Source organism: Diabrotica undecimpunctata, chromosome 3 (assembly GCF_040954645.1).
Source record: "Diabrotica undecimpunctata isolate CICGRU chromosome 3, icDiaUnde3, whole genome shotgun sequence".
NCBI lineage: Eukaryota > Metazoa > Arthropoda > Insecta > Coleoptera > Chrysomelidae > Diabrotica > Diabrotica undecimpunctata.
The window spans coordinates 64,403,941-64,428,126 of record NC_092805.1 but is presented as its reverse complement, the minus strand read 5'-3'; the positions used below and the strand labels follow the sequence as shown (position 1 = coordinate 64,428,126).

At 32.7% G+C, this 24,186-nt stretch overlaps 1 protein-coding gene across 5 annotated transcripts in view; it reads left to right on the top strand.

The window, feature by feature from the left end:
* The first annotated feature begins 787 nt into the window (after positions 1 to 787).
* Positions 788 to 24,186, top strand: part of Eph (Eph receptor tyrosine kinase) — a 598,175-nt gene continuing 574,776 nt past the window's right edge. For 2 of the 5 annotated variants that reach the window (XM_072526020.1, XM_072526019.1), the window contains exon 1: positions 789 to 1,181. The gene's annotated coding sequence lies outside the window, so the exon portion shown is untranslated. Of the gene's footprint in view, positions 1,182 to 24,186 lie in introns of all 5 variants that reach the window. The other 3 variants (XM_072526021.1, XM_072526023.1, XM_072526022.1) reach the window with 3 other exon arrangements.

Sequence of the window (24,186 nt, the reverse complement as noted above, 5' to 3'; positions counted from 1 at the left end):
ATATTTTCTGTACTGGGCGATCATCTCGTTGTATGTAAGATTATTATTAGATTTTATTTCAATTTATTTTATTAGTATCAGATCTGTTCCTAGTATCGCTCGTAAGGTCCCAGTATTGTGCGTAGTGGTCATTATAGATGTACTGTCAGCCGCATATTTATAATAATAAGGGAGGGGGTTGCTGTTCTGGAGAAGACTCAGTTCTTAGCTATCTATTCATGGAGTGTCTTTCCTAATGAGTCATGCCGTTCTTTGTATTCAGTTGCAGCAAATACCTGACGGGGATTGGTAATATGTTTGGTTTCTTAAGGAGTTTGACATCTGGTCAAAATTTGTAAATAGAAAATTTTTATCACTCACTTTATTTTATAGCACACGAATTCTATAGAGGTATAGATTTGTCATTCAAAACCTATAACCATATTATAATGCAAATAGGAATGGAAATAAAAAAAAATTACTCCTTGCATATTAGAAATTTAAAAAAAACTCTTCATTTTTATTATTTCATAATAGGAGCTCGCTCCTCTGCCCTTATTTGTAATATAATAATAATAATAATAATAATTTCCAAACAAAACTGTCACCTTTACTAATAAAATTAAGTTGTCAATTGCATTGCAAAATCCGATTCATCTCATCGCGCACACATACACACAAGGGCATTATTTAACCATTTCAAAAGCGATCGGAAGATGGCGCGCCCGTCAGCAGTTTCTACAAATACATCGGCCGAGGATCGCAGGCAGGATCGCGTTCTTGCTTCTTTTTAGTGGATTTTAACGGAGTCGCTCGAACTCGAGTTCAGGTAGTTCTCTCGCTCTCTCCGTCGTTCCCGTCCTCAGTTCGTCGTTGGCCGGGATAGACGAGACAGGACATAACGGTTTATCTGTTTGTCGCGGACGGCTTTGCTTTCACTTGTTTCGATCCACTGACAAATTACAAAACAATCGTTGGTATTTACTTGAGTTATTGTTTGTACAAAATATGTTTTTTTCGCAAGTGTTTAGTGTCTTGTGAAGTGATAGTGGAAATACATCTTTTTGTGATATAATTCAAAGCAACAACCAGTGTTCAGTGTGAAGCACTGGGTTACATTTTTATAGAAGTGCTTCTTGGATTTTATATTGTTGGATATTTTACTCAACTACGAGAAATTTCTGTTGGCTTTTGTGTTTGAGGTAAGTTTTAATTTATAATTTGAAGAAATTTTATGAGAATAGTATTATTGACTCGACTGTCCAATACATTGAAAGCATAAAATAAATATTATCTACAAAGTGGTTTTTATTCATTAGGCATAAACAGGTATATTTTCCCACATACCTTTGCATAATTTTTTAATGTTTATAGCTAAAAAAAAGTTGATTAAATTGATTAAACGGCATTTTGCGGAGTATGTTAATTGAGAAAAACCACAAGCCAGGAGACAGGCCGATATACCTATAAAGTTTAAAGTTTTGTAACTTTAGTAAAATGAGTAAATTTTATTTCAAATTAACAAATAATAAAAATAAAAGTTTATAAAATGGCCTGCTCAAGTATACGGCAAAACTATACAATATTACAAGTATATGAAAAGCAGCTAAGGATATTCCGAATAAAAAACATGAAAATATTGCAAGACCAGTCTAGTTAAAGAAAAGACAGCATTGAATGGATAGAAGTTAAAGTAAATAAAAAATAGTAAAACAAGGTATATGTTAACAATAGTAAGTTAAAAAAGGTATGTTTGAGCAGAAGAATGTCGTGGTAATAAATAAAAATGGATGTTTCAATAGGTCGTCAACATGCTTGAGATGTACAGTGGATGTTAAAGAAGTAGGAAACTTGTGAAGAGACTAGTTACAGTAAAATAATTTAAAGCTCACCTAAAGAAGTATCTGATTCCACACATGAATCTGAATGAAGTATATAATATATTATATACCTACACCATACTTAAAAAAATGGAAAAATTAGTTCACTGTGTAATTAGTTTTTGCCATACATAAATTTGTATAATTAGTTTTTCCCTATTGGCATTTCTTGAGGAAATATAAAAACATTCTGATCTTCTATAATCATGAGGTCATGAGCAAGTCAACAAAAAAATGCTATCGAAAACAAATTGAATCGTTTTCCATTTTTATGATTATTCTACTTAATACGAGTAGCCCTGAAAAGTTTGGTGCACTAAAAATATTTTATTTTTAAATTTTATGATAATATAAAAATTTAAGTTAGATACATATAGATACTAATTCAGTTGTTTCGTTCATAGTATAGTTTATATTCATTGTACTTTTTTCTCTCTTGCAACTCTCTTTTCTGACTAATGAAATGAAAATCGTACTGTTGCTTTTTGTTGGAGATATAAGTTTGAGATCAGACTTATATCCTTACCATCGAGTCCTGATGTTTTAAGGATATCGATTAGTTTCTCATGTGGGACTTAATCAAATGCCTTCTCGAAATCAATGAAACATGCGTATACATCGCAGTTGATATCTCTGGCTCTCTGTATTAGAACTTGCAAACTAAAAAGTGCTTCCCTCGTTCCAAGTCCTGCTCTGAATCCAAATTGAACTTCACTCAGGTGTTCTTCTAATTTGGTGTATATGCGCGAGTGAATAATAGTAAGGAGTGCTTTGAGTACATAGCTTTTCAAACTAATTAATCTATGTTCTTTACATTTTCTAGCGTTGGCTTTTTTAGGGAGTGGAATGAGTATTGATAGTAGCCAGTCTTTTGGTAAGTAACCAGTCTGGTAGACGTTGTTGAATAGCTTCGTAAGAGCTGTGATTTGGTGTGCCTCTAATAGCTTTAACATTTCACCATGCACCTCATTAGGCCCTGGTGATTTCCCATCTTTAATCCGCTTAATGGCCATAGTTACTTCTTCGTTTGTTATTTCTGGGCCGCAGGGATTGTTTATTTCAGTCGGACTTCGTGCTGCATCTTCGAATAATTCTTGCATATATTCTTTCCATCTTCAATGGTAGTCAAAATCAAATGTTTGCGTTTTTAGTGTTTCAACCTCCGTACATTTCTCCGTCAGCGATGCTTCTTTTGCTCCTTTTATCTCATTTAGTATAGTCTTATGCAACTTTTTGTATTCGTTGTCATTTCTACCTTTTAATTTTCTTCGCTCTTTCATCATCTGCAATATTTTATCTGTCATCCATTCTTGCTTCTTTTCTCTTTTTGATTTTAGATATTCATGCGAAATTGTTGTATTCGATGTCTTCATTTCGTTCCACTGTTATTCTATGCCTCTAGTAGTGTCTTCAACTATTTTCGCAATATTCTTATTAATCTCTGTTTATACTTTTTTCTGGTTGTCATTTTTTTTAGTAGTCTTATATCTATCTTGGGCCTCATTTTCTTATGAATTATTTTGAGTCGTATGTTGATATTTGCAACCAATAGAATATGATCTGAAAAGACATCTGCGCCTGGAATGTTTTTGTTGAGGTGATAGACTTTCTAAATCTTTTGTTTGTGTTGATAAAATCAACTTGGTTTCTTATGATTTTCCCTGGGGTATCACCGGGTGCTTTCCATGTATAAAGTCTTCTTGGATGTAATTTAAAAGGTGTATTTGTTAAAACCATATCCGTCTCTTAGCAGAATTGGATTAGTCTTATTATTGGATTATTGGATTGGTATTGGATGCCAATACCATATGACCCCACGATATACTCGACTGTACCTTGTCCTATTTTGGCATTGAAATCGCCCATGATAATAGTATCATGTTTTTTGGTCAGTTTTAGAGAGTCTTCTAGAGTCTGATAGAAATTTTCTATTTCTTCTTCAGTGAATTCTGATGTCTGTGCGTAGACCTGAATGATGTTTTATATTAGAGGGACTTGACTTAATTTTCAATAGCACAACTCTGTCTGATATGGCCGTAAATCCTATTACTGCTTTAGCTATTTCCCTTTTTACTATTATCGCTACGCCATTTCTGTTTCTTGTTGTGTCGTCTCCAGAGTAATAGATATGGTGTTCATCTATAATTCTTATTCCAGAATTTGAGCATCGAACTTCACTGCATCCTAAAATATCTATGTTCAGGCGAGTCATTTCTTGAATAGTATTTGCTGCTTTGCCTGCTTGGTACATACTTCGAATGTTCCACGTACCGATCCTTTTAACTTTTGGGACATTATTGGCTGACCGGGGGATTCTTAGCACCCTCTCCCCACTTAAGGGGTGCCCGGGACTGAGGGCCGTTTGTTTTGAGTTTTCAGCCATTGTGGTGTCCTGGGGATATCCTTACGGATCTTTCATGTGGTAGTCATCCCGTGGCTTTCCACATCTCAATACCATTGGCTAAGTTAGCTCTTTCGCCTTTGGAGTCAATTTCTTAACTCCAGGGCAATGCAGTGTCCTACCACATGTCGATTAGAGAGAAATGTTTCTCTCTCCTGATACCACCCAATATGTAAGTAGCTTCGTCGATTTTTAATAATTTTTAAACTGTTTGTCCTTGTGTCGTTTTGTGTTAATGTGTCATTTAATGTTTATGACATTCTCCATATATTGTTGGATAGCCTAATTTTGACGAAATGTCCCTGAAGATGCTCTAGGAGAGAAACTACACAGGCAAGATTTAATAAAAACTGTTCTCGATATCTGCCTTTATTAAAATTAAAATCATTTGTTTTATATTTTAGTTGAGAACAAAACACTGTCATGAAAAATCGTTGTTAAGGTATAAAAGTCACAAATAAACAATGCTTTTTATTTGATTATAATCAATTATAGGCTATAAATATAAATTTAAAATTAATTAATATAATCTACTCTATCTTCTATTTAAGTACTTATTTATGTTACGGTTAAAACGCGAATATAGGATAATACTAGAATTACCTGAATAAAGTTAGAATTATACCAACATAGTGCATAAAGCTAGATATTTGTGAATATTTCGCTGTATTCTGGATTTATCCTGTTAATACTATTAGAGAGGAAGAAACTGTTGGATATACAATCTTATTTACGCATAAATGGATTGTTGATAAAACTTAGTTGATAAAGCCTTAACTAAATTGAATTTAAGCAAAAATTACTGAAATCCATAACATAATTCTATAAAATTTAGCCCTGTGAGGGCTTTCTAAATTGCCTTTTTTCAATCAGACATTTCTGTTAAACATGAATTCATTGTATGGAGGCTTATTATTTTTATGTAGGCACTGACTCTTTCTTTTTCCACCTATGCTCTTTCATTTTCTTATCAATTAGTGCCACATCTAGGATATACCTAATTTAATCATGTTTAATTTGATTATTTTTGTCATTCCTCTTATTCATCGTTTTATCATTTATCATAATATATCATTTATATCATACACATACATTTTCATTTCTACAAGATGCCCTTGTGATTATTTCTTTTTAACTGTCCAATACCCAGTGTTGTAGCTTTATCTTTTAGTTTCATTAGAATTTCGCTTCCTCCATTTCGTCAACCCTGTCCTAACTATGCACGCGTTTTCATTTAGTTTAAGATTTTTAGTAGTTGCTTTTTTATACGGATCCTTGGTATTATGCTTTACACCTTTCTTTATCCTATTAAGTTTTAAACTTTTTTTTAAGAAATTCCCTCGTACATTTAATTACTCTTCATTAGCGTACATTAAGGATTTACATGTAATTATATCTAAAGGATTTTCGTGTAATTTTTCGCTTGGTCTGATGTGATTCTATTATAAAATATGTACTGTATATCAGTTTTCCCTATACCTGTGTTACCACTTCATTTTAGTCCGTCATATATCTATCGTCAGGATCTTACGATTTTCACATAAACACCTTCTTAGTCAGGGTCTAGCGTAAAACTTCGTAAGGTACTTCTAGTAAATGCTTTTTGCATTAAATTAATAACATAAACCAGAAATATCTCTGAACTTAATAGCTTAAGTCTAAAACCTTTTAACAAAATATCTAAATAGATATAAGTACAATATACTTGATTCTAGATGAAAGAGTATTAAAAAGGGAATAAGTAATCAACAGTTCTTTTAGTATGATAGTCAGAAATTGTTTCAGTAAGAGGAAACTAAAGATATCTTTGAATAGATTCTATTTAACAGCATTATCTTACAAATATCTCATAGCAGAAACCTTGAACCATTGAAGATAAATGAAAAGGCATAAAATAACGAGTAGAAGGTAAATATAAAAAAGACTGGAAGGACCGTTTGTATTTTTGCTTCTTTATAAAGAGAAAAGCTTCATATTACGTACCTCATATTGCTTCACTATGTTCGACACCAGGCTTTATTTTATTCTCACTCAGTTGTTGTTTCTTTATATTTTACACTAGTAATTTTGCCTGTCTCGCCATGCAACGGGGATGCATGCACTGCCATTTACAGTCACCCCACTCAATTTTTGTCTCTCCAATTTTTTCTTACTCCCTCTAATTTTTCTAGTAAACGGGAGTAAATTCCTCATATCCTTCTCCAATAATTTCTTAATTCGGAGTAACAGTAAACTCATTCACGGGAGTAAACCCACTCACATGAGCAAGTTCGTTGTACTTTGTATGTAGCATGCGTGAAATGCAGATCATAAGCAAGAATAAATAAAAATTTGTAAAATAAAAGTTACTTCAAATCATTGATTTATTCATTCATAACAACTCATTTTAATTTCTGAATAATTATTTAATTAATTTTACATACAATTACACATTTAAGCACATTTAAAAACAGACACAGTTATGTCTACACAAAAAGAAGAAGAATCTTACAAAACACTTTTAAAAACTACATTTTTAGTGAAAACTCTATCCCTTCCTTGGACTCTATTTTCCTTGTGATGGTGTATCCACAACTTTGACGCTTACGTTTGTCTTTTTTCTCACTCTTGAGAAAACAGAGCTAACATAATGCTTTAAATTATTTTGCAAAATAAATCTTACCTTTAAATTAGAGCAACCAAGATTTTTGTCAATTTTGTGAAAAAAATAATACTTAAATATTCGTATTATTAATTATCTATTATTATTATAAATATTAATTATTAATTAATATGTATTAATATACGTAATTAATATTGTTAGTATTTTTAATTGAATGTATTATTTCAAGAACAAAATATGAATGAAATGTCAGATGTGAGTAGTTCAGATTTTCTTTCCTAGATGGCGCTAGGTTTTAAATCTAAAATAACGTAAAACTTTAAATTATTTTATAATAAATTCTACTTACCTTAAAAATATTATTAAAATTAATTATTAATTATATTAATATTGAATTAATACATTATTATTTATTAAACGTATCGTTTCAAGAACAAAATATGATTGAAATATGGTAGTTCACATTTCATTCCCAGATGGCGCCGTTAGTGTACTGGACTTACAGTGTGACCTGTCATCATAGCCTTTTATATAGATAGATAATATGTACTCCATTCAGTACAGTTTTGTTAATAATCCTACACAAGTGAGCGCTTACTTGTTGAGATCAGTGTATTGTATCAAAATTTCTAAGCAGATTTGCAACCTTCAACTCTGCCAAAATTTGCTTATCTCGCTATCACCTCGATATAGTAGACAAAATCGAGGCATGATGTCGCCGTCCATAATAGTGACTGTATGCATAGAATGTCAGCAAAAGATACATATAACTTCCCCCTGTGTCTACAGGGGGAAATACATCAATTTCCCATATTGTTAAGATATATCATTCAAAATATAGAAAGCATATTTAACATATTATTGATGAACAGTTTAAAACTGTATAAAATGAACTCTGTGTTCCCAATTGTATAAAATTCAGAAAACAAAACTAAAGGCTCCAGCTCGTACCTATTCATTGGCTGTGTATTGCTATGTACCGACTAAGTATATATTTTATATTCAGCTGAATAAATTAAACTTGAATTTAGTTATTATAGCAGATTATAAGGAAGTTCATTGGCCCAATATTACAGTAGTTATTGCTCGGTAATGTTTGTAACATTTAAGTGCTAGAGAAAATTTCTTGGATAATTACTTTTATACCTTCTACCGTTATTCTTCCTTATATTATGTGCTTTATTATAGTGTAACATTGTATCAAGTACTTAACGACGGTTTTATGTCTTGTATTTAATCATTTTCCTATACAAAATTAATCTTAAATGAACAAAATGCCAATTTGCAATGGTTGTTTCAATTCAGGGTTGAATTTTATTTGTAATATGAAAATTAGTTGACTAACAATTTTTATAGATTTAGTTACGTTTTTTTAGATTTTTGTTTAAAGATACGTTTTTCCTTTTTTATACTCAATTTTTCATCTTAATATTGGCACTGTTTATTATTTCGTCTAATAGTGGCATCCTACATAATGGCATATTAAGCATATAAGCGCACTGCAGAAAGTTTCAAGTTTCATATATAGTTGAAATAGTTTACACTCATATGTTAAAGATAGTAAAGTTACCGACAGTATAACGTGGCACCCAAGAGACTAATTAAATAGTGAATATAAGGCACTAATGTCTTCATCAAATTTTATATTGGATTATTGCGAATTTATCAAACATGTTTAACGAAATATTTTTATTAGAACAAAAACTGAATTAACTAATTGATTATGTGGAGAAAGCTCGTACTGAAATTGGCATTACTTGTGGAAGTCTTCTTTTATTTCAGTTCTTACTAGCATATTATGTATGTCGCAATGTATCGCAACATAATGTACGATTTTTGACGCAAGCAGTGAGTCTTTGAACAACCTACACTTTAACACAACAAATGTTTTCAATCAGTGGATTCTAATAATTAGTATAACTTACGGATCTTAAACATTGATTTAACAATTAACATATAAAAAACATCAAAACACAAAGTGTGATGGGAAACCACATATCATCATCATCATCGTCAATGGTGGTACAACTCTTTGCTCTCTCTTGCGAGGCTTTGCAAAATCTTTGGAAAACAAATCAAAAATCAAATTAGGTAATCGAAAAGACACACGGGACGGTAATAAAACCAAATTAAGAGATGCGCAACGTAAATATGAATAGTTACTGAACATGCAGACAAGATAGTCATAGAACAATATAATTAATTAAACATTTTATACATGGCAAATAAACATAAGAGACAAAGACCACTACTCTTCACTGTCGTAAGTCAGTCCCGCTCCAACTGTGACTTTTATGTACTTAAATTATACTTGCTGTTGTAATCTATATTTGTTTGCATTTGATGGACATTTTTAGTTGTGATGCATTTAGTTTTTTTCGCAAATATTGACATATGGAATGTATGGGATTATACAGTTGTAGCCTTGAAGTTGCCCTGTAGTTGCCTTTGAAGATAATATTTAGGTCGATAATATAAGGTCGACGATAAGGACAATATACTTCACCAAGGCCCGCTGGTTAACTGATCGTTGCGCTAGCAGATCCGGATTTGAATGTCATCGCGGTGGAAATTTTAAAATTGAAGTAATTACTAAAATGGCAAATTGACAAATCACTTCTGAACATATTAGCCAGCAATACTGAATACATTAATTTTAATCTTATCAAACATTTTCCAAATTAATGTATAAAATAAGTTTTCACATGTTTTGTTCATTGATGGACCAGTGTAAAATCAACCTATTCAATAATATTGACGCCCATTCGGCGATAAGCGAGTCCGGTTTCGGATAATAGGTTATGAGAAAGTTTACTTAATACCTACTTAACGTATGCTTATGCAATCTGAAAGAGATCATCTCCTTGGAACTTTTTCAATTAGCATTAGACGAATCGGTTTTGGATGTTCGTTTAAGCTTTAATTGTAAAACTCTAGGAAGCTTAAGAGATGATTGGAAAATGTATACGAGGCGTTGTTTATGTTGCTGTTGTTAATAATAAGCTTGTATTTTTTAAATTGGAATCGAAAGGTATTCTTCGAAACGTGTAAGTTGGCATTAAAGGATTTTGAATAAATTAATGTTAATGCATGTTTATTTACAAGCTGATTTGTAGTTTTACAGTTAGATATTGATATCAGTATCAGAGAAGACTCTTTCACGAGTAGATAATTAGCCTCAATAATGTATCTGGTATCGTTATAATAGGATACTCTATCTTTTGTTATTTTCAAAATAAGAGAATAGAGAAATCTCAATTTTTTATTTTTTGATTCAAAATTTTTCGTTCTCGCAGTGACCACACAGACAATAAAAATATTGTCTGTGTGGTCTGTATTGACAGTAATTGATGTCTGAATTTTTTTAAATAAATTTCCTTCCAGGAAATGAAAATATTGTCCAGAATACTGTCAAATATTGAAATCAAACTCATGCAATAAAAGTAAAGGATCTTGAACATAAATAACGATTTTGTGATCACATTTCCTGTTAAGTTCAAAATTGGTTTAAAAGCACTACCAAATTGGTTTTATATCGCTTCACAAATCTTATGTTTACATGATCATATATTAAAAGCTCTATTTTAGAGGAGCAAGAGAAGGAATTAATTCTCTTTTTTACATATACTTCCAATCCATATGTACGTATGGTCAACTTGGTAAATAACAGAAGATAACGAGATTAGTAAAGAAATGTAATAAAACTAGCGCAGTGAAATAAAACAAAATGATGTTGTGACTGGTCACATACTGGTCACTGGACATACCGGTGAATCAATTTTGCACTGTTCCAGTTATGTTAAGTTTGGGACGCTAGTTTCTCCACAGGATTAAAAGTCCTATAAAATTTTTATTTACGGAATGAAAAAATTTATGGCTGTAGCCGTATCCGAGAAACAATGGGTTATGCTAACTTTACCGTAAAGCTAGCATAGCCATAGCTATATCTCGGCAAGGAAGAGGGCTACAGGGCACATCTTGGCGGCATATTTTATTACTAATTAATTGCTGTTGATAGTTACATTGACCATTTCCAAACAACTACCCCATCATCCCCTAGAGCAAAACTCAAATCCGGAAAAATCGGGATATTGGCAAAAAACGATTAAACTAGAAAAGTGAACCACTAGGAATTTATTGCTGCAACCGTGTCCGAGAAACAAAGGTTATTCTAATTTTGTGATAAAACTGCGTATCCATAGCTATATGTGGGCAATGAAAAGGGCCAACATTTTTTTGCTAATTAATTGCAGTTAAAAGAGTTTAAATATACATGTATAAGATTCTGATGTGTTTTCACAATTATTTTATTGCAAATCTCTTCTTTTTAATTTTTAAAATTGCGCGCTCGACGTGTACTGCTAAGTACCACTAAGTACTACAGTAGACTCCCTCTATAACGAGAACTGAAATGGCAGACTAATTACCTCGTTATAAGCGGATCTCGTTATATCCAACAACAATAATACTGTGCATACATATGAATATGTAGTTTTCTAAAACATTAACTTTCTATAGTGAAACCATTCGGAGCAATATAAGATGCTATACAGCGTTCCACGTTAAGAAAATAACATTAGGCTTATGGAGATCAGTGCTGCCAAAACTCTCAGGCATGCGGTTTACTAGATTGTAGATATATTTTTCGAATTTCCATTTTCAATTAACATTTAACTGTAAAGTCAGAATAACAACTAAAGAACCACAAAACCTTATTATTGTTATGTAGTCTCAGAGAACGACATAAAATCGCTGGCATACGTACACCGTATTATTTTAAGTTGCAATTAGTAATTAGATATATATGCATTCCAAGCGGTCCGTTTATTTGCTTTTAAATCTTTAAGCCGGCAAAGTGCATGATTTAAATAAGCACCTATTTTCTACTGGTTTCTATGATTCATGATATATAATATTCTTACCGAAAAACAAATAAATTGTCGTTACTATAATTAAAATAAGACAAAATAAAATTATCTTTTGTAAATACTATTTATTTAATTAAAATAATTTTCCCTACTTTTCATCTCTTGTTTTGAATGGGCACTTTTGGTCAATTACGTTAAAAAACATTAATTTAATTCATGTCTGTGAAAACGAAAATACAAATTATACAACCCTGAATCGTACTTGTGTTTATCGTGGCATCGCTGCGCTTCTATCGTCCATAAAAAATACATGGCCCTATGTCCGCAACGTTATTTTCTTAACTTGGAACGCTCTTTAGTAAATATTGTTTGAATGGCGTTTTTGAAATAAAGTTGTTTACTTTTATTGTCAATGAAATACATTAAAACAAAAAAGAGTTGTTTACTTTTATTGTCAGTGATATACGTTAAAACAAAAAATCTGTATTCTGTAAATCTGTATAAAGCGTGTTGTCAAGAATAACACGAACTACTGCGTCTGCAATTGGAAGAAGTCTGTCATTTTTGACTGCTTTAAATTGTCCAGTATTCTATCTATCCTATTTTCTTAAGATGTGAAACAGTTTTATGCTTTTTCATTTGCGTTTTTTCTTTGGATAAAGTTTCTGACAACCTTTAAAATACTTTCCACATCTTGTCTATTAGGACCTCTATTATTAGGTGTGAATGGTCAACCCCCTACAATGACACTTGTGAATCATAAATTGTAAATTTCGGACTAAGAATCATTAATTGTAAGAAGTTTATTGCGGACGGCATTTAAAAAGGGTATTTATTTATAGCTACGGTCGGGCCAAACCCTAAAAAACACGTTTTTCAATCTTCTTTTCTCTCGTTATAAGCAAATTTACCTCGCTATAGAGGGTTATAGTTCAATAGAAATTTCATGTTACATCTAATGTACCTCGTTATAAGCGAAAACTCGTAATAACCGTGTTCGTTATAGAGGGAGTATACTGTATATACATATAATGTGTCTATCTCGCACAAACGCAGAGTATACGTACCTGGTAAATTTATAGCTGGCGTTTAAATTTATTAATTAAATTGTTTCATTTTCTAGGTATATCTTTTGATTTTTAAATTATTTAAGTACTGACTTTCAGAAATCTATATTTAATATTACTTCTTAATATATACTTAAGTGGAAAATGTTACGTTTTAAAGTGAATTTAATGAATAAGCAATTATTTACTGTCAGTGTTTGAAGTTTGTTTATTGTTAATTATATTTAATATATACACATATAGACAAAACAAAGTATTTATTTATTGGTCCGGAAGAAAAGTTATCTTTTCATCGATAATAACCAAGAAATAAAAGCTTGCTAAGACTACCAAGTACCTGGAAGTAATTTTTGATCAAACTGGAACCGATAACAAGGAAATTAACTTTAGAATTGTACAAGTAAAAAGTACAGTAAGATGATTTAATAATATTTCATGGAATTTGCTATTTTACTGGGAATAAGCCACAAGTTTACTTTAAATTGACGTTTCGATTTAATATCTTCATTCCTGATATGATCTTTTTTGGATACACCACACGCACTCCTTAGAAAATGCATTTCTACTACTTCTTTTTCACAAGAGTTCCCCTAGAAGACGTTCTGAATTTAGTTGAGGGACTAGTTTCCATGGATATGGTGGAATTATACCGTATTTGCTTCACTACCACCTACTTTTCATGGGAAGACCAGATTTATGAACAGATAGATGGAGTAGCAATGGGAAGCCCACTAAGCCCGGTCGTAGCCAACCTTTTCATGAAGCATCTAGAGAAGAGGGTAATGGACTCAGCATACAAGCCAAGGGTATGGTTTAGATACGTCGATGACACTTTTGTGATTTGGGGTCACGAAGTAACGATTTACTGTCTTATATAAACACACTACATCCAAATATTCAATTTACGATGGAAAAAGAGAAAGATCAACAACTGGCGTTCCTTAATGTGTTAAGGAACCTACACACACATACAGATACCTAAACAGGAACTTAAATCATCATCCAGGCCAAAAACAAGGTATCATCAAAACTGGCGGAGAGGGCGAAGAGAATTTGTGAACCATAGCATCTACAAAGTGAACTTCTTCATATTGAAAACGCGCTCACCTGTAATGGTTATACCAGAAGAGAAATACATAAAGCGATGAACAAGGTCTCTAGAAGAAAGGACGAAGAAACAGAATGTATAGGCAAAGCGTTCTTGCCCTACATATCGGGGGTAACGGACAGAATTGGGTGAATACTTAAAGCCAATGTAAAGACAATTTTTTTAAGCCTACAAAGAAAATCAAGGACTGTGTAAGATCGGTGAAGGACAAACGCGACCCATTAGCAACGGCCGGAGTATACCGAATACCATGCACATGTGGAATGGTATATGTGGGAACCACGAAAAGACACACAAACACAAGAATAAACGAACATAAAAGCCATTGTCGTTTAGGACATATCGACAAATCTGCCGTTGCCGAACACGCTTTGGGAAGCGGATAACATCGGATACTGTTTGAAGAAACGCAGATGCTGGATAAAACATCACAGTACTACCCACGGTTGTATCGGGAAGCGGTGGAGATATATAAGCACCCAAATAATTTTAATCGGATAGAAGATGGACTAAAAATCAACAAAACATGGATAACAATATTAAAATCCACAAAAACCCTTCATGCAAAACATGAAGAAAGAAAAGCTACTACAAACGACCGAAACCAGTGGAGGGGAGACGAGTAGAAAATATAAATATGGCTTCCGCAGTACAACGCGGCGTCAGTTTGAGCTTACAAGCGAAGCAGTAACATCTCCAGAAGATGCCAACCCCTAGTGTCGGAGAAACGTCGAGAACTAATCTCAGAAGACAACGGCCTAACAGCCCGAACAAATAGTTTAACAAGATATTCATGAAGCTTTGCATGCAAGTACAATGACACATAACGCATCTAATGTCATATTTTTTGTTACTACTTTAATTCCGGTTTCGGTGAAAATACCCTTAATTTATATAATTTAAATGGGACACCCTATATATTTTTGTAGATTTCGAAAAAACTTGTTATTCCCAATTCAAATATACCAAGTTTGGTAGATGAAATTTGTTAAAACGAGAACCAAATTACTTTACAGTTAAAGAATAGGTACAGGTACATGTATTTCCCAAAGTCAATGAAAATAATAATTTAAAAAATTACTAGAACATTTTATTTACTACTTAGTGTAATAAGAGTAAAACGTAACCTCGTGTCTCATTTTTTTATATTAAAGCAATGTAGTAAGATATATACAAGTAGGTATTACCTAGTAGGTAACTATTGACAATCAAATTCACAGTAGTAAATTGTGAAATAAAAACGGTTCATTTAAGTGAAAAAGATATTAATAAAATATTAGTAATGATTGGTTATGGTGATCGTGTTAGAACAGCATCCAAAGAAGTTGAATATTTGGATGGAAATTGCTTAAAATAGGCTTATAGATCCATTTTTTATTAACCGAAACTTGACTGATGACAAGTATTTAGATTTACTAAATAACCAAATTATTCCTGCACTTTAACCGAATGGCCAGTTACCACAAAATTTTTGGTTCCAATAGGATGAAGTGTTTCTCCACTATTAAGTACCGACGGGTTAGACATTTTTTTAACGCGAATTTTCCAAATCGATGGATTGGCCTTCGAGGATTCAGAGAGTGACCTACTCGTTTTCCGGACCTTAATCCGTTAGATTTTTTTCTTTAGGGTTATCTAAAATCACGGCTTTACATTAGGCGATCAACACGTTTTTAGGATTTAAATCAAAGAATTATTGATTAATGTGAACTAATACGCGGAGAAATTGCGATATTAATAAGACTTGCAAATTGTCAAGAGGTGAACGGCGAGCATTTTAAACATGTGAAGTAATTTTTTTAAATTATTATTCTTATCTCATGGATGAAATCATCAACAGCGTTAACAAAGGAAGAGAATTGCAAAATGGGAAACGAAGAAATAAAAATACTCTGTTACGCAGACAACGCAATATTGATGGCCCAAGATGAAAATAGTCTGCAAAGACTGGTCCACAGATTTAACATAAGAGCAAAAGAATTTAATACGACAATCTCATCTCACAAAACTAAAAAAATAGTAGTCAGCAAAGAACCAACCAGATGTAAAATAGAAATTGATGGCATCAGTATTGAACAAGTAATGGAAATAAAATACCTGGAAATTACACTGTATAACAATGGAGACCTGGACAAAGAAGTGAGAGATCAAGTACAAAAATCAAACTGGCACGCTGCCTGAATAACACTATATGACGAAACAGAGAGATTTACACTGAGATGAAGTCAAGAATTTATAAAGCCAGTATAAGACCAATAATGACATATGCCTCCGAAACAAGACCCGACACAGCCACAACGCAAGGGCTACTGGAAACGTCAGAGATGAGAGTACTGAGAAGAATTACAGGAAATAGAAGAAAATGTAGTGTAGAGTGTATAAATTAATGGACACAAAATAGAAAAAAAAAGAATGGAATAACCACATGAGCAGAATGGAGGAGACCTGTGTTGTCAAAATAGAAAGAGATAAGTCACCAATCGTCAGAAGAAGTATCGGACGACCGCGTAAAAGACGGAGTGACAACCTTCCATAGAGGTATTAACCGCCATTGAACAAGCAGAATTGCTTATAAAGAGGATGAAGAAGATTGTTCTCATTGGCCTTATTAAATAATTTGGCTTATTCTTTGACTGTAAAACGATTTAATTTCTTTTACTAAACTTGGTATGTATGAATTGTGAATAACCAGTTCTTTTAAACACTTATATAGGGTGCCATTTAAGTGAAATAAGTTGAGGGTGTTTCCGCTGAAACCGGAAGTAGAGTAGTAATAAAAAATACGGTCAGACATTGTACTTACAAACAAAGTTTCATGAATACCGTCTTTTTTGTTTCAAAGATATTTACTTGGATTCCACACTATATCCCAACCCTGTATATACTTAGTTATGAATGTGTGCCAGTAACTAACATTAGGGTTTTTATAGCTACAGTTTTTATCTTCAGCTACCGGCATTTTCAAGACGTTTATTAAGTTAAAATAAACAAAGATAATAATTAAGTACACAAGCGGTAGATTTACTTGGAACTAGGACTAAAGTCTAGAAAATGTAAATACTTTCGTTAGACTATTTCATACTACTATTAGATTAAAAGTATAAGAGATAATAACTTTGTCTTACCAATATATCTATCTATCTATTTATATAAAAGGCTATGATGACAGGTCACACTGTTTGTCCAGTAAACTAACGACGGCGCCATCTAGGAAAGAAATATGGAGACTACCATATTTCAATCATATTTTATTCTTGAAACGATACTCTTAATAATACTCTATTAATTACATATTAACATAATTAACAATTAATTTTAATAATATTTTTAAGGTAGAAAATAATACAAAGTAAGTAATTTAAAGCTGTATGTTAATCTAAATATAAAATCCTAACGTCATCTGAACAAAGAAATCTGAGTTAATTATTTTTTTCGAAAATTGCTAAAAATATAGGTTACATACTGTTGTATGTAAGGTAAGATCAATGGCGTATAATATATATTTATTATATGTCACTGGGTAAGATAAACATACACTTACTATAAAAATAAAATCACTTTTAACAAACTTCAACGCTTTACCAAAATAAAATAAAATAAAAACTCAATAAAATAAAATAAAATGAAATAAAGGTAAATAGAATTAAATAAAATTAAATCAAGAACAGAATTATGTAGAAGTAAATAATTTTTTGAGCGTTTTGTGGTGTGGGTAGAATAGTTCGTCGGATCGTGACGTATGATACAGCATTGCTAAGAGACATTACATCATATCTCCTTTGTGTTTGGTCCGATTGGAACGTGTGATACGTTAAATGAAAGGGAAGGCTATCACGAATATATTAAGATAGAAAAACAAACAAAGCGACTACGAAAAGGGCTCTACACAGTGTCTTCATTATTATTGAACGTATAGTTACATACGAGATGTCATAGGGCACTATGCATAAAAATAGTTTACCTAAAAGACAAATTTTGATTTATTGACTTAAAGACGGTCTCCGCCTGAGTACAAAATAAACAACTGAACGAATGCGACATAGCAAATGAAAGGGGGGAATATAACGAATATATTTAAGTAAATAGAAAAAACAAACAAGGCGACTACCAAAAGGGCACTACACAGTATCTTCATTATTAAGGAACGTATTGCGACATACGAGGTATCATAGGGCACTATAGACAAAAATGAATTTACCATAAGACAAATTTTGATTTATTGACTTAAAGAAGGCCTCTGGCTGAATACAAAATAAACAACTGATCGAATCCTAACATGCGACATAGCAAGTGAAAGAAGAGAATTTAACGAATATATTCAGATACAAAAACAAACAAATTGACTACCAAAAGGGCACTACACAGAATCTCCAATATTAATGACGTATAGGAACATACGAGACATCATAGGGCATTATAGATAAAAATAGATTTACTATAAGACAAGTTTTGATTTATTGACTTCTCAAGGCCTCTGGCTGTTTACAAAATAAAGAACTACGAATCCTAAGTTGGCAAAAAAACAAACAAAGGTAACTACTAAAAGGGCACTACACAGTATCTTTATTATTAATGAATGTATACCGACATAGGAGATATCATACGGCACTATGGATAAAAATAGATTTACCGTAAGACAAATTTTCATTTGTCAGACATTTTCATTGACTTACAGAAGGCCTCAGGCTGAGTACAAAATAAACAACTGATCGAATGTATTTAGATAGAAAAAACAAGCAAAGAGACTGTCAAAAGGACACTACACACCGTCTTCGTTATTATTGAACTTACAAATTAACTAATATATATTTTATATATATATATATATATATATATATATACGCCATACGTCGCGTCTGTACATGTCTGCTGGTACAACGTATAAAACATTAGGCGATGGTCTCCAGTAAACGCCGCACGCCGCGTATAGTTGCGGTAAGACATATAGTAGAACGCTAAAATTTGTAGGTTGTAATAGTTCTGCTTTAAGATATAGTGCGGCGGCTGGTTGTTCTGGTAATTACTTAAATAGGTACCTGATTAAAAATATTTATTTTTTACTTATTACGGCTTATACCGTTAAAGCAGGACATTTTTATTTACATTTCACCTTATAGGGACCCTTTCTCTTAACCACATGCTTGCATTGATAACTGATGTAGAATAGCTTTTGTAATTACTCTTGTTCTTGTTAGAATTATTGATACTTAAAGATCTTAATAAAAACAGGTAAATCTAAAATTAAAGTAAGTACAAAGTTCAAAATTTTTAAAATTCAGCCATAAAATGCAAACATGTCCCCGCTCTTTTTTATTTATTTCAAAAATACAAAACCTCAAAATTATGACAACTTTTTTATAACGAGGGTCTTTTCATTATTATACTTTTATTTTTTCAGAATATTAATTGCACAATACAACAATTAACAAGGAATCGCTTAAAATATTTATACACTTAATTCATTTTCTTCTTCCTTTGAAGTTTTCCACCATTAATGGGGAATTGTTTTCCACCATTAATGGGGAAATGCCCAATCCTCTTACAGTATTCTTAAAGTTTGATCACTTTGATCTTTTCTGCTGGTAATAGTAGTAACAGTAGACTCCCTCTATAACGAGAACTGTAATGACAGACTAATTACCTCGTTATAAGCGGATCTCGTTATATAAAACAACAATAATACTGTGCATACATATGGATATGTAGTTTTCTAAAACATTAACTTTCTATAGTGAAGCATTCGGAGCAATATAAGATGCTAATAAATATTGTTTGAATGGCGTTTTTAAAACAAAGTTGTTTACTTTTATTGTCAATGAAATGTATTAAAACAAAAAAGAGTTGTTTACTTTTATTGTCAATGATATACGTTAAAACAAAAAATCTGTATTCTGTAAATATGTATAAAGCGTATTTTCAAGCTTTAAATTGTCCAGTATTCTATCTATCATATTTTCTAAAGATGTGAAACAGTTTTATGCTTCTTCATTTGCGTTTTTTGTCCTTTGATAAAGTTTCTGACAACCTTTAAAACACTTTCTACATCTTGTCTATTAGGACCCATATTATTAGATGTGAATGGTCAATCCCCTACAATGACACTTGTGAATCATAAATTTTACATTTCCGACTAAGAATCATAAATTGTAAGAAGTTTATTACGGGCGGCCCGCAGTTAAAAAGGGTATTTATTTATAGCTACGGCCGGGACAAAACGTAAAAAACACGTTTTTCAATCATATTTTCTCTCGTTATAAGCAAATTTACCTCGCTATAAAGGGTTATAGTTCAATAGAAATTTCACGGGACATCTAATGTACCTCGTTATAAGCGAAACCTCGTAATAACCGTGTTCGTTATAGAGGGAGTATACTGTATTTCTTTTTTAATGATCTCAATATTACTTCTTATCAAATTTAGGAAATGTGTTTGCACACCTTATACTTGGTTTTAATTGTTCCCAAATTAACTCTATAGGATTGAAACACACAAAAATAGGGGGGAAGTCTCAATCTAGTGTGTCCATACTTTTTGTCAATACTCTCTAGAGTCAATTTGTTAAATTGTATCGTTTGTAGAACTTTAATAAGTTGGTATATATAAATCATTTTTCATTAAAAAGCTTTGCAGTTCGGCTTTCTTTAAATATGTATTTGGTATCTTAGTGAGCTGTTGGGAATGATACGAGCGTCGTCAAGCACTCCTACATTATTTGGCTGCAAGTTTGGAATCAGTGAGTTTTCAAACCAATCTTCAAGAATATCAGCTTCTATACTCTTGTGGTAGTCAATGTTGCAGTCTTCTATTTTCTTCAAACATAATTTTAAAGATTCGTAACCCATCCCTCACTTACGCAGTTTAGGTTTGAACCATCTGTGCATCCTTTCTATAACTGTATCATGGGTATCCATGTGTTACCCAAAGAGCCATGGAACGATCGATGTTAGGCATTTCTCGTAGGGATCGGATCACGAACAAGGAAATAAGACGGAGAACAGGAGTGACAGATGCCATAGAAAGAATTATGACCCTTAAGTGGGACTGGGCGGGCCACATAGCTAGAATGTCGGATAACAGATGGACACAGCGAATAATACAGTGGAGACCGAGACAAGAAGCACATCGAAGTAGAGGTCGTCCACCAACAAGATGGTCTGATGACATAAAACGGATCGACAAAAATTGGATGCAAACAGCACAATACAGAAATACATGGAAAAGACTGAGGGAGACCTATATCCAGCAGTGGATAGATCCGGGTTAAATGATGATGATGATCATGGGTATCATACCCAATTTCGTCTAAATAGTAAATTAGACAAATTTATCCTGCTACCTTCATTTAGAATAGAGTTTACTGCCTGTTTGTCCCACTTATCATCATCACTAAAACAGCTGTAGCTTTGTTAATAATTTGTATGTATCTACATCTAAAACTAAGTTTGAAAATTCACGTATTCATGAACTGTAATAAATTAGAAATAAAACTGATTAAATTGTACTGATTAATCTGATGTTAGTCAAAATCTTCTTCTTCTTCTTCTTCTAATGGCGCTACAACCCTTTGTGAGTCTTGGCCTGCTTAACAATGTTCTTCCATTCTGCCCTGTCGGATACTTTCCTTCGCCACTGCCTGATGTTCATGGTTTTAAGATCCCTCTCTACGTCGTCTATCCATCTTTTACGGGGCCTTCCTCTTGTTCTGTTTCCTTGGGGCTTCCATCTCTGGACTACTTTTAGAGCTCGATTATCTGGCATTCTTTCTAGGTGACCAAGCCAGTTTAGTCTTTGTGATTTTACAAATCTGACAATATCTGCGCTCTGCATTAGTTCATCCAGCTCGTGGTTCATTTTAATTCTCCACGAACTATCGCTGCATTGGGTTGGTCCAAATATCTTCCTTAGAATTTGCTCTCAAATATTCTCAGTTGATTTTCATCAGTGGTTGAGAGGGTCCACGTTTCACATCTATATGTGAACACTGGTCTAATTACTGTTTTGTAGATTCTCAGCTTAGACTCACGATTCAGTAACTTACTTTTCATTAAGTCTTTGTATGCATAAAAGCACTTATTATCGCTAAGAATCCGTGCTTGTATTTCTTGACTGATGTTGTTGTTGTCATTTATTATTGAGCCTAGGTAGGGAAAAGTGAAGGCATATTTGTAGGTATGGTTGTCTACCTTCAGATTCTCATGTTCATTCGATTTTGTGCACTCCATATATTTTGTTTTGCTTTCATTTATATATAGACCAAACGTAGCAGCTTCTCGTTTCAGTTCTATAACTTTTTCGCTTAATACCCTTTTGTTGCGGCTTATTATGGCAACATCATCCGCATATGCGCATATTTGCATAGATCTTGTATTAATACAGCCGTTTATATCCAGTTTTCTAACAACAGCTTCTAAAGTTAGATTAAAAAGTGTTCTTGATAAGGCATCCCCTTGTCTAACTCCATTTCCAATATCAAAGGCCTGCGTCATATCTCCATCTATTCTCACCATAGCTTTGGAACCCTCCAGAGTCATTCGTGTAAGTTTAACCAACTTATTGGGTATCCCTAACATATATAGTTGCTTTAACATCTTTTGTCGATCTACTCCATCAAACGCCTGTTTGAAATCGATATACAAGTTGTAAATAGGTATGTTATATTCAACACATTTTTCATGTATGTTAGTCAAAATATCAATTAATAATACACTGTACGTATTTTGCACGCATTACGCACATATTTTTGTACTTTTTGTTACTCTGTATCTTTTTTTATCGTCTCTAGACGAACTTCGCTAGTTACTGTTATACTTCGGTTAACAACCTTTTGGTTATACATATATTAATCCCAAACCACTTTGCCTTTACTGTCACTGTCAGTTCATTGGTAAGTAATATACGAAATGACAAATACTCGATATATCAACGATTAAAATCACGCATGCATACACTTTAAGCTTCGTAAAACTGTAGAATCCTTTTGAGAGACAAAATATCCATTTAAAGGATTTATTTTTTTTTTAAATTTCATTATACCTCCATTAAGACTTTCACTGATGATCTTCTTAGGGATTATCTAGATGTAACTGTTCCGAAATGGCATGTTGTCAAATTTACCTCATTTAAATGTATACAACACGCTGTCTCTAAATTTCATCTCTCGCATGGATAATACGCTTGCCTTTAGCATTATCAGTTGATTCGAATCTTTTTACGGACACATACATTAGGTATCCACAGAGGCGGCTCAGGCTACCTTGTCGAGCGGTAGTAATAGTAATAGATACTTTTTTATACCTGGAAGATCGTATTCAGACCATCGACGTTATTAATCCCATAGTTGCATTTTATTTATTTAATTACTTTAGGCATCAATTAAGTGTAAAATACCAAGCATTGTTATGGTGAGAATGTTACCACAAAAAAGTCACTCTGATCAGCCTAGACCAAGTTCTGCATCCTCAAGCAGAGATACAACAAAGGACACCAGCAAAGAACTAAATAATAAGAAGATTTCCAAGGATTTTCTTCCAAAAATTGTTTCCACAAAATTAAAAGCTGCATATAATGTGTTTAGTAGAAGCTTCAACAAAAACCTAAGTGATATTGGACTGATTCAAGAGCCATGAACTTACAAAGAACTACAAATAACTTACGTAAGTTGATTTATCCACAAATATATGACACACCATGAGTATATCTGCTCATTACTTGTGTTACAAAGTTCATCATTAGAGATTTTGCAATAGCAGAAGGGATATTCCCACCGAATGAGGTAAAAGGCATATTATACTAGCATCTGGGTACTTTGGTATACATCTTCGACAAAGATAGACTTCCACAAGAGGAAGTTAAAACCCACACACAGAAAACCACCGTAAATTTCCACAATACTGTATGAGGCAGCACAAACATAAGCAAATGATCTGAAATCCTGTTAGAATATTTGTGTTCTGGTAATATTCTTCTTCTTCTGATTTCTCATAACGTGTCCCAGATATTGCAATTTTATGCGTTTGATCGTAAACACAATCTCTGGTTCCTTCTTCATTTTTTCTAGAACTTCCTTGTTCTAGAAAAGTCCCTAGTATACACTATTAACAGAGGTAGAAAACGCACACTTATCACTGCAATTTGGAAAAAAATTTGGATACCACCCTAACTAGTTGCTTTATTACAAATATAATTCAGAACTGACACGTCTCTGATGAAGACTCAATGTTTCGAGGTTGAGGTGGAGCGTAGGCAAGTCTTGTCCTTTCGTATACCGAAACAGACTGAACG